Below are 11,714 nucleotides of genomic sequence, written 5' to 3' on the forward strand. Positions count from 1 at the left end.
ATCGAGTACGAGTAGTTGTTACGTAAGTAAGTTCATAGTCCTTGAACTCGAACTTTGGTTACTTATTTTAGTTAGCGTAATTTTATTTGTTATTAAATCATGTTTCAATATATATAATTGAATAATTTCTATTGAATGGATATTTTATGAGATTATATATATGTGTATGATTATGAAATTGATCAATGAGTTATTATTAGCTATTTGAGATAAATGGTTGAAATACTATAGGTGGTAATGTAAAATTCATAAATGAGTGCTTGATATCATTGGTTTATTCGACTAGCGTTGGGTGTAAATCTTTGTTGGTATATCCAACTAGTGCTAGGCACACATCTGATATCATTGGTTTATCCAACTAGAACTGGGTGCAAATCATTGTCTATTTATCCGGCTAGTGCTGGGCGTAACTCATTGTCGGTTTATCTGACTAGTGCTAGGTACACATTTGATACCGTCTGTTTATCTAACTAGCTCTGGGCTCAAAACTTTGTTACTACTTACCTGCTAGACATCGGGTGCCATTACCAAATCAATCCATACTAGTAAATGAAGGTTCTTATGAAACAAATATGTATGCTCATGCTGAACTCAATGATAGAACAAATGGAATGAATATTGCATGATGTGTTTTTATATAGTTACGATTATAGAGTAAAATAATAGTTCTTGAATTATGAAACGAATTTAGTATTTGATCATTATTCTATGTGCAGGTTAGGTACCTATTTTTGATTGACGACTTAGCATCCAGCGTTAATCCCGAACTCAAGTTGGTGATGTTTACTTTTGAGTCTTGGCATGTACCTAGGATGTCAATGTTTTGAGTTAAATTCTAGTGAAAGTTACTTGTGTGGAATGTAGTCTTATAAGCTTGTGAATCATGTGTTAACTTAGATAAATGTTTGTATATAGATTTTTTGGGATATTAATGTAAATGTTATTATATGATTGTTATACTATTGAAGTGGTTAGTTTGATATGTATGCAATTGAGGTGGTTTAAGTATAATCTTTAATCTAGGCTTAACTATCATTATTGAAATGGTATTATAAATGAATGTTTATCTATATTTGGTCATTTGGTGGATACTTGCGTGTGAATGACAGGTTTGACTTATGCATGTACATATTTTACTTATTTGATTGTTTTAAACTTATTTGAGGTGCTTTTGAATGACATATTGGTTAGGTTTAGGATGAATGTTATTTTGGTATGAAATGGATGTTTTGAATGTGTATTAAAATATAGGATTTGATATAGTTATGGTATATCTTGTTGTGCAAGAAATAAGTTATGGAATTGCTTGTTTAAGAGGTTAATCATGTTGTACACGGCCTGTGACACTGGCTATCCTAATGCTGTATGCCATTTAAAAATATAGGTACAAGTTCTATACGGGCAGACACACGATTGGGACACGACCATGTGGCCTAAGTCAGTGAGTTACATAACCTGACACATGGTTTGTGACACGGGCGTGTGACTCAAGTCAATGAGTTACACGGTTTGGGAACACGAGCGTGTGGAATAGCTACACAGGCATGTGCGTTGATCACATGACCATGTGTTAGGCAATACGGGCTGGCCTATGTCACACGACCGTGTGACCCCTATTTCAAAAATTTTTAGTTTGCTTTAAAACTTTCTAACTTGTTTCATTTTGGTCCCTAAATGTTCCAAATATATTTTAGTGACCCCGTATGTTTAAATTAGGATTCATAACTATGTTTTCACCATGATTAAATATTATTTTGATTGTTATGTATTGAATTGATTGTAAATTATTCTAAAGTTTATATTTGTTACAATTTTTTTTGGTAATGTTCTGTAACCCCAATCCAGCGAGGGATATGGGTTAAAGATGTTACATTTAGTGGTATTAAAGCTACAGATTTAGCCAATTCTTAGACTAATCGATGACTTATTCAACCAGTTCCATGGGGATTTTGTGTTTTCCAAGATAGATCTTCGTTCAGTGTATCATCAGCTTAAGATTAAGGAGGTCGATGTACATAAGGCTACTTTTAGGACTTGTTATGGGCACTACGAGTTCCTAGTCATGCCTTTTGGTTTGATGAATGCTCCAACTGCATTCATGGATCTTATGAACCGAATTTTCTATTCATTTTTGGATAATTTTGTTGTGGTCTTCATCAATGACATTCCGGCATACTCTAAGACTGATGATGATCATGATGAACATCTTAGGGTAATTCTTCAGATACTCCATGAGAAATAGCTCTACGCTAAGTTAAGCAAGTGTGAATCCTGGTTAAGGGGGGAGGTAACTTTTCTGGGTCATGTGGTTTCTACTGAGGGGATCCGAGTTGATCCTAAGAAAATCAAGGCTGGGCTCGAGTGGAAATAGCCTAGAAAAGTTTCTGAGATCCATAGCTTCCTTGGGCTAGTAAGTTACTATCGAAGATTTGTGGAGGGGTTCTCACTTATCGCAGATCCTCTGACTAAGTTGTTGCAAAATAACTCCCCATTTATTTGGACTAATGAGCAGCAATCAAGTTTTGAGAAGCTCAAATTTGTTTTGACTCATGATCCTGCTCTGATACAGCCTGAATCTGGTATGGAATTCATGGTTTATAGTGATGCGTTGCATGTTGGTTTAGGCTGCGTTTTGATGCAAGATGGTAAGGTAGTGGCTCATGCTTCTCGACAGCTTAAGACACAAGAAGGAAACTATCCCACGCATGATTTGGAGTTGGTTGTGGTTGTCTTCGCCTTAAAATTTTAAAGGCATTATCTGTATAGTGAGAGGTGTATCATTTACACCGATCACAAGAGCCTCAAGTATCTCCTTACTTAGAAAGAGTTAAACCTTAGACAACGTAGATGGATTGAGTTGCTTAAGGATTACGACTATACTATTGAGTATCATTCCAATAAGGCCAACATGGTGGCCAATGCTCTTAGTCGTAGAGCAATGTCTGATTTGAATGTGATGTTTTCTCACCTAAGTCTATTTGATGATGGGAGTCTGTTAGCCGAGTGTCAAGTTAAGCCAACTTGGATTGATCAAATTCGTGTTAAACAGTTGGGGGATGATTCTTTGGTTCTGTGGTTTCGTCAGGTGAAGGATAGTAGTACGTCTGATTTTGGGTTGAACAGTGATGGGTTTTTGTGCTTCTGAAGACAGGTTTGTGTGCCTAACGACTCCGATTTGAGGCAGTCCATTCTGCGGAAAGCACATAATAGCCCCTATGTTATGCATCCCAGCAGAAACAAGATATATTGCAATTTACGTGAGTTATATTGGTGGTCGGGGTTGAAACGGGAGGTAACAAATTTTATTTCTTGGTGTCTAACGTGCCAGCAAGTTAAGGCTGAGCACCAGTTGCCTTCAGGTTTGCTTCAACCCATTAAGATTCCCCTACGGAAATGGGAACGAGTGACTATGGACTTTGTTAGTGGGTTTCCCTTAGCACCCACTAAGAAGGATTCTATGTAGGTCATCGTGGATCGATTGACCAAGTTTGTCCAAGTTATTCCTGTTAGGACAGATTACTCCCTTCAAAAGTCGGCCAAGGTATATGTTTCTGAGATCGTGAAACTTCATGAGGTTCCGGTCTCGGTTATTTCTGATAGAGATCCTCACTTTACTTCTCGATTTTGGAGGAAGCTTTACGAGGCTCTGGGTTTGAGATTAGACTTCAGTACTGTGTTCCATCCTCAGACCGATGGTTAATCTGAGAGGGTGATTCAGATACTAGAGGATATGCTTTAGAGTTGTGTGATCGATTTTTGAAATAGTTTAGAGGAGTTTCTACCATTAGCCGAGTTCATCTACAATAACAGTCTCCAGTCTAGTATTCAGATGGCACCTTACGAGGCTCTGTATAGTCTTAAGTGTCATACTCAATTGTGTTGGACTAAGTTAGGTGAGAGACGGGTTTTGGGTCCTGAGTTGGTTTCTAAGACTAAGGATAAAGTTAGACTGATTCAGGATCGTCTTAAGATAGCTTCGGATAGGTAGAAGTCTTATTCAGATTTGAAAAGGAGGGACATTGAGTATTTTGTGGGTGATTATGTGTTTCTTAAGGTATCTCCGTGGAAGAAGGTCCTTCGGTTTAGACGTAAGGGAAAGTTGAGCCCTAGGTTCATTGGGCTGTATCAAATTTTGGAACATGTAGGACTGGTTGCTTATCAGTAAGAGCTACCTCCAAAGTTAGATCATATTCATAATGCGTCTCACGTCTCTATGTTGAGGCGGTATTGGTCAAACCCATCTCATATCATTTCTGTTGAGGAGATTGAGGTTAGACCGAATCTTATATTTGAGGAGGAGTCGGTTCAAATTCTGGATCGAGACATTAAGGTCTTAAGGAGGAAGTTTATTCCATTAGTGAAGGTTCTGTGACGGAATCATGGCACTGAGGAAGCCACATGGGAACCTGATGACTTGATTCGACAGCAATATCCGCATCTGTTTGAGTCAGGTAAATTTCGAGGTCGAAATTTCTTTTAGGAGGAGAGAGTTATAACGCCCCAAAACTTTAGTTTTGATTTGCTGGTTTTTGACACGATTTGTCTCGTAGGGTGGTTATGCGTTAGGTATACATGCTGAAGGTTCTGTGTTCGAATCTCCGTATGCGTAAAGATTATTTTTATTCTTTTTACCAATTTGGTTGATGAGCTTAGTTTGGACTCTACCTGTGGGAAAATCTGATTAGTTAAAAGAAGTTTGGGTTAGTTTTAAGTTAGTTTTTGTTTTAAATAAATAAAATACATTATCTTTATTTTATTACTTTCAAAACAATTCGATTTTGATTTTGATTTTGATTTTGATTTTGATTTTGATTTTGATTTTGATTTTGATTTTGATTTTGATTTTGATTTTGATTTTGATTTTGATTTTGATTTTGATTTTGATTTTGATTTTGATTTTGATTTTGATTTTGATTTTGATTTTGATTTTGATTTTGATTTTGATTTTGATTTTGATTTTGATTTTAATTTTGATTTTGTTTTCTTAACCCACATTTCACAGCCAACAGTTTCACTTTTGTTGATATTTGGTTTTATTCTTTTTTTTTCCTTTTGTTTCTTGTTCTTGATTTTCCATTGATCTTTTGGGCTGCCACTTTTTTGTTTATGGTTCTATTCTATTCTTTATCAACAATCCTTGCTTCCTATTGTTCTTGTTGTTCAATCTCGTCAAGTAATTGTTGTGCCTTCTATACTAAGTTTGATTTTTGAGAGTTTTTTTTCCGAATCTTGATGTGGACTTGTTTTTATGGGTTTTTTGTTGGTGTTTTGATTAGTGTTTTATTGGGATTTAATTTAACTTCATAGAGTTTCGTTCTTAGGTGGGAATTTTGAGGCGCTCACTCTTCCTCCAGCATCGTGATTTTGTGAAGTTGTTGCTCTTTTAACGTTAAGAGTTTGGAGGTGTTTTGGTATGTTGGAAGAGTGTGATTCTTGGTTATTTTGTGTCGCGTTACTGTAATTAATCATGCTATATGTTGTATTTAGGTTTTGAAAGTATCGTGGTTGCTTTCTCAACAAAATTAGATCAAGTGTGTATCGAAAACGCGGAAAAATAGTAATCAGCGAAAGCCAAAAAAGTTCACTGTCATTGCAATATGGCTGTGTACCAGATCGTGTGGTAGGCTATGTGTGACACACAACTATGTGGTAAGCTGTGTGTGACACATAGCCGTGTGACAGTCTATGCGTCAGACCGTGTGTGGGCTGTTTTAGGCCGTGAGGATCACACGGGTTGGCCATGTGGGCCTAAAATTCTAAAATTTTCCTTAGGACCATACACGTAGTTCCGATTGACCATCGGCCTTCTGTAGGGTCAGTATATGATTAAATGTACTGTAAAACATGAATTCAGGACATCGGTTAGTATAATTTTTTTGCTATCTGTGGGAGTAGTTGAGATGCCAAATGATAAGTAAACCTAAAAATTAATGTTAAGTATACTATTTGTATCTGATATGTTGTGCATATAAAACTGTAGCATGTTTGATTTCTTCGTTGAATATGTCTAATATTTTCTATATTTTGTATTTGCATCTGGGTTGGGTTAAAAATAACATGTGGAGGATGTGTATCTGTAAAAAGGCGATAAATCACTTATTGATCTAGCAGCTCAGCTGCTGCTATTCTATAAAGCGTCTCACCGGCACTAAGTGGTGTATAGGGTTGGATGGGTGTTTTACACCCATATGGTGTGTTGGGATGGTCGGAGACGGTGTGTAGTGGTTGGGGGTAGGATTATATATTGTATCTATTCTGCTCCGTTATAAATCTATTTATGATAAATCTGTCTAATATGCATCAACTGTTTTAATTTATTCGTTATACATTGAGTTTCGAAAACTCACTTTCTATTTTACTAATATTTTCAGGTAATCCTCAGACTTAAGCGGATCGGTGCAATCGGAAGCTCAATTTATATTATATTTTTCCTAAATTTAGTTTTTTTTTTAAATTTTGGTATTTGAGTTTTGTAAGTTTTGGACTCCCTAGACTCTTTGGGGCTTTTTTTTATAGTTTCTGAACATATTTTCGCTTTACGCATGATAGTTGTTTAAACGTACTTTCTTAAAATATCAATTTTTTTGTAAATCAATTGATTTTGGAATCAACAAATCGGGTTTTCCAAAAGAGCAAATTGGTTTGTAACACCCCAAACCTAGTCTAAACGTTATGATCGAATCTGGCGATGTCACATTGTAACACCTCTTTCCCGTATTCGACGCCGGAATAAGGTACGAGGCATTACTAGAAGACATACATTTGCATACGTATTAAACCGAGTTACAAAATTTCATCCGAATTAAAACTTTTAAATTATTAACATGCTTTTATAATTTTTTTACAACATATCCTCAAAATATTATATTCATAACAAATAGGGTCTACGAGACCCGATATTTACTCATGTAATTCAAAGCTTCATTTCCATTTCATTCAATTCACAATTTCTCATGTTCATAATTCAAATCAATTTCTCAATCCAATATATATATATTTCAATCATCTAAGAATATAATTCAAGTTACACAAACTTACCGAGCTAAATTGCGAAATACCAAAATTGTGGACATTTTGGTAATTTTCTATTTTCCTCAATTTTCACCCAATCTTGATATAAATTAATATTTCATTCAATTTATTAATTTAAATAATAAAACAATTCATTTCATGCAATTTGGTCACTTTTTGATATCTTTACCAATTTACCTTTAAAATATTACTTTTATTCAATTTAGTCCTTAAACCTAAAACATGTAAATTAGCTATTTTTAAAATAAAATCATATTATCTGAATATTCACATATATTTTCCTCCTCCTCCACTCCATTTCACATCCTTGATATATACATGATACCACTATTTACTTATTTACTCATAACAAGTTGTTCACTTGAGTCATAGTCACTAAATTAATTATATCTTAAGCTACAGACTCCAAACTGAGATCTGCAAATTTTCTATGAAACTATACTCATATATCTTCTTACCATAAAATTTTTAGAATTTTTTGTTTAACCAATAAGTACAGTTTATTCTTTAAAATCATCCATGTTCTGCTGTCTGACAGTTTCGACCCTTCTTCACTAAAAATTAATTATATCCTTGTACAGGATTTGGATGATGTTTCCGTTTATTTCTTAGGAAAATAGACTCATTAAGGATTCTAAATATATAAACTTAAGTCTCCAATTATTTTAATTCAATTTTTTATGATTTTACAAAGTCAGAAAAGGGGAACCCAAATTCATTCTGATCTTGTCTCACAAAATTTATTATATCTCATGTTTTACAATTCCATTACTTACATTGTTTCTTCTATGAAAACTAGACTTAATAAGATTTAATTCCATATTTTATTCATGCTCTAATTTGTTTTTCGAAATTTATGGTGATTTTTCAAAGATAACCTACTGCTGCTGTCCAAAACGTTTTAGTGCAAAATGTTGATTACTAGGTGTATAACTCCCTTATTCCTTTTCTCTATAATATTTCCCATCACTTTCACTTATTTCTCTTCACTAATATATCAATAAATTAAGACCTTATATAATAAAACTCTACTATAACATTATTTCCATGCTTTTTCAATAATATCAAACTTAAAAATATATTGAAATCTTGATGTTCTTACCTTGTGCTATTGATGTCAATCTTTAACTTGATTTTCTCTCTCCTCCAGCTTCTATTTCTTGAATCTAACTTGATATTCTAGCTCCCCATTGTCTCCTTATCAATTTTTTCTCTTGGTGGCTATGGAAATTTCTTTGATTTCTAAGTGAAAATGGTAAATTTTTATTGGGAGGACCAAATTGTAAAGAAAGGAAAACTTCTTTCTTTTCCTCTCTTCTCACGTTGGTTGCATGGAAAAGATGATAATTTTTTTCATCATCTTTTCTCCCTTTTATATTAATCATTTAATAATAAAATAATGCTAAAAATCTTAATAAAATATTAATTAAATAACATTTATCTATTTAATTAATTAAAATATCAATAATATCATCATTACCTTCTAGATCTCTCTCTCTCTCTCTCTCTATTTGACCATTTTGCCCTTTATAATCTTTTGAAATTCCATCCTTGAGTCATCACTTAATTTGGTAAAATTGCAATTTAGTCCTTCAAAATTCTTCACATTTTCAATTTGGTCCTAATTCATCCATTTTCCTTAGTTTCTAGATTATTCCACTCTTAAAATATTTACACTATTGGTCCTTCAAATTTTTTGTAGTTACACTTTACCTTTCAAATTTTGAGTATTTACTCTTGGGCAACAAAACTTTTCTCACTTTTGCAATTTTATCCTTTCTTAAATTAATACGTCATATTATACTTTCAAATGTTGACATAACTCAATATTAACCTTTTTATCACTTTATTTCCTTATTTTACTATATCAAGGATATTATCTTACTTTCTTACTATAGTAATTTTCGGGGTATTACACGGTTTTTCCAAAAGAACGACAACCTAAGTATTTTCGCTGCAAAGTAACTGATTTTAGAATACATAAATGTACATTGATTCAACTAAAAAGCTAAATAAAAACAACTTCTATTATACCGAAGTTTTTAAGTAATAGAAATTGCATTATTTTTTAACATTTTTCGGAAAGCTAAATTTTCAACCATTTTACGTAACCACTCTAGATTTGGCCATAACGTCTAGGGCAAGTTTGGGGTGTTACAAGTTCGATTTAGGTCTCGATATGATTGAATAACATAGTAATGATCGTAATTTATTATGAATTGATCTTTTTTGGCTCTGTTTGAGTGATTGGTGATCCCTGTTTTGCATTTTACCAGTTATCTTGTAAATGTTTTTTATCGGTCCCGATTTAGTTTTGAACCTGTTCAAAAGTTTTCGTAAGCCAACTAAAACTCAGATTTGATTGTAATGCATGTTTAACATGGAATTAACTTGTATTTATTGATTATTGAGTAATGTTGAATAAATTGCTTGTGAATGTTCCGGTTTACTGTTGTAACATCCTATAGCTCGAGTCCGGCGATTGAATCGAGTATAGGGTGTTACAATATATGTTCTAATATATTTATTCACCACAATGCACAAAGATGGCTCTTTAAAGAAGGTTGAAAATATGTGTTAGTTAAGAGTCATCTTCTATGATTAATTATCTTGAACCAGTGACATGAGATCTATTTACGGTACGGTTTTTCAATTGTCATTTTGATGAAATAACGTTTCCAACACTAGGTGGAGAAAATATATAGTTGTTGAAAGAAATTACATGAGATGCATCGTTATTATCTCATTTACATCCTTAAACAAATCAATGCGAACTAGAAGTTCAAAAAATAATTTATTTGTAAAATATTGTAAATCAATTTGTTAGATTTTTACTAACCTTAAAAGAGTTACTAAATATTATATACAAGCTAAAAATACTCCAATTCGTATTGACGTCCTTTTAGGACAATCTGCAAGTGAAAATGAAAGAAACCATAGTGGACCAATCTATTCCAAATATAAAAATCGTTGTAAAAGGAAAGAGCAAACATATTGATGGTCATATTATGTAGCCAAGCACCCAAGAAGAGACTAAGGACATAACTAATCATAAAACCCTAGAAGAAATTCAAGTATTTAAAAATAGTGATAATGAAGAGATCTCGAAAAGTTATTTAACTACAATAAAAAAAATGGAACTAGAAAAATATAGTTGTTAGCAACATTTTTGCTTATAATACTACTATCAAAATAACAATAGAAAATGAGGATCTTGCACCTATGTTGAGGAATGTAGAAATAGAGAATATAGATCAACTGAAGAGACACAATTCAAGCATAATTGAATCACTTGCAAAAGTGAGGTTTTTGGACATGTAGTTTAAACACCTAAATATGCTAAAAATTTAGGATATGAATGGGTGTTTGTGCAAAATGAAATGATAAAAATGAAATCATATGATATAAAACACAACTTGTAGCACATGGGTTTTTACAAAATCTTGACATTGATTAGAAAGTGACGCACTTTCATGTGATGGTTGCAGTCATGTTTAAATATCTTAGCATTTTGATGGTATGTAAATAACTTGACATGCGTTTAATGGATATTGTTACAAAATATTTGCATAGCTTGCTTGGTAGTGAAATTTATATGAAAATCCTTAAAGGATTTAAAATACTAACAGATTACAAAGTTCCCTAGGAAAATTGCTCAATTAGATTAAAGAAATGTTTATAGATTAAAACAATCTAGTTATATGTGGTGCAATCATCTTACTGGATATTTGTTGATAGAAGGTTATACAAATGATGGTAAAAGTACCATGGAGGCCCCTGTACTAAGATTCAGATTATATTTTGCCCCATTTATATTATATTTTTCCCCATTTACTCAAAACATGGAAAATTAGCCTCTATACATTAGATCAAAGAGCAAATTGATCCTTTTTGTTAAAAATTTCATCCATTTATACTATAAAAAATTTGTGTAGGTGTGCTATGTGTACCTCATGTTAACATAAAAGGACCAGCTTTTAACAATAGAAATAGATGAAATTTTTAACAAAAAAATCAGTTTGCTATTTAATCTAATATAAGGACTAATTTACTCATTTTTTGAGTAAAAAAGGCAAAAGGTAAACGAACTCCAAGTATAAGGGTCTCTATGATATTTGCACCTACAAATGATCCGATTTGATCGTGCTTTTATAAACAGATCTAGATTAAAATTCATGATGATTTTTATTTATGTTGACGATTTAAATATTATCAGAACTCCCATAGAGCTTCAAAATGTAGTAAATTGTTGAAAGAGAATTTGAGATGAAAGATCTTGGAAAAAAATACATTTTACTTTACCTTGTAGATCGAACATTTAAAAGATGGGATCCATGTCCATTAATCATCTTCTACAGAAAATATCTTAAATTTTTTTTTTACATGGACAAACAACATCCATTAAGCAACCTAGTGGTTGTAAGATCACTACATGTGAATGAAAGCCTCTTTCATTCTAGTGAAAATGATGAACTTGCTCGTCTTGAAATATTATATCTTAGTGTCATAAATGTTAATTATTTGCAGACAACACAAAACTTGTTAGCAAGTTTTAGTTCTTTTCGAATACACAAAAGTTAGAATAGATTAAACATATAGCCATATATCTCAAATGAACAATTGGAATGAGATTACTTTCTTTAAATGGTTTGAAATCTCAACTAGTTTGTTATGTAGATCTT

Source organism: Gossypium raimondii, chromosome 10, assembly GCF_025698545.1.
Source record: "Gossypium raimondii isolate GPD5lz chromosome 10, ASM2569854v1, whole genome shotgun sequence".
Lineage (NCBI taxonomy): Eukaryota > Viridiplantae > Streptophyta > Magnoliopsida > Malvales > Malvaceae > Gossypium > Gossypium raimondii.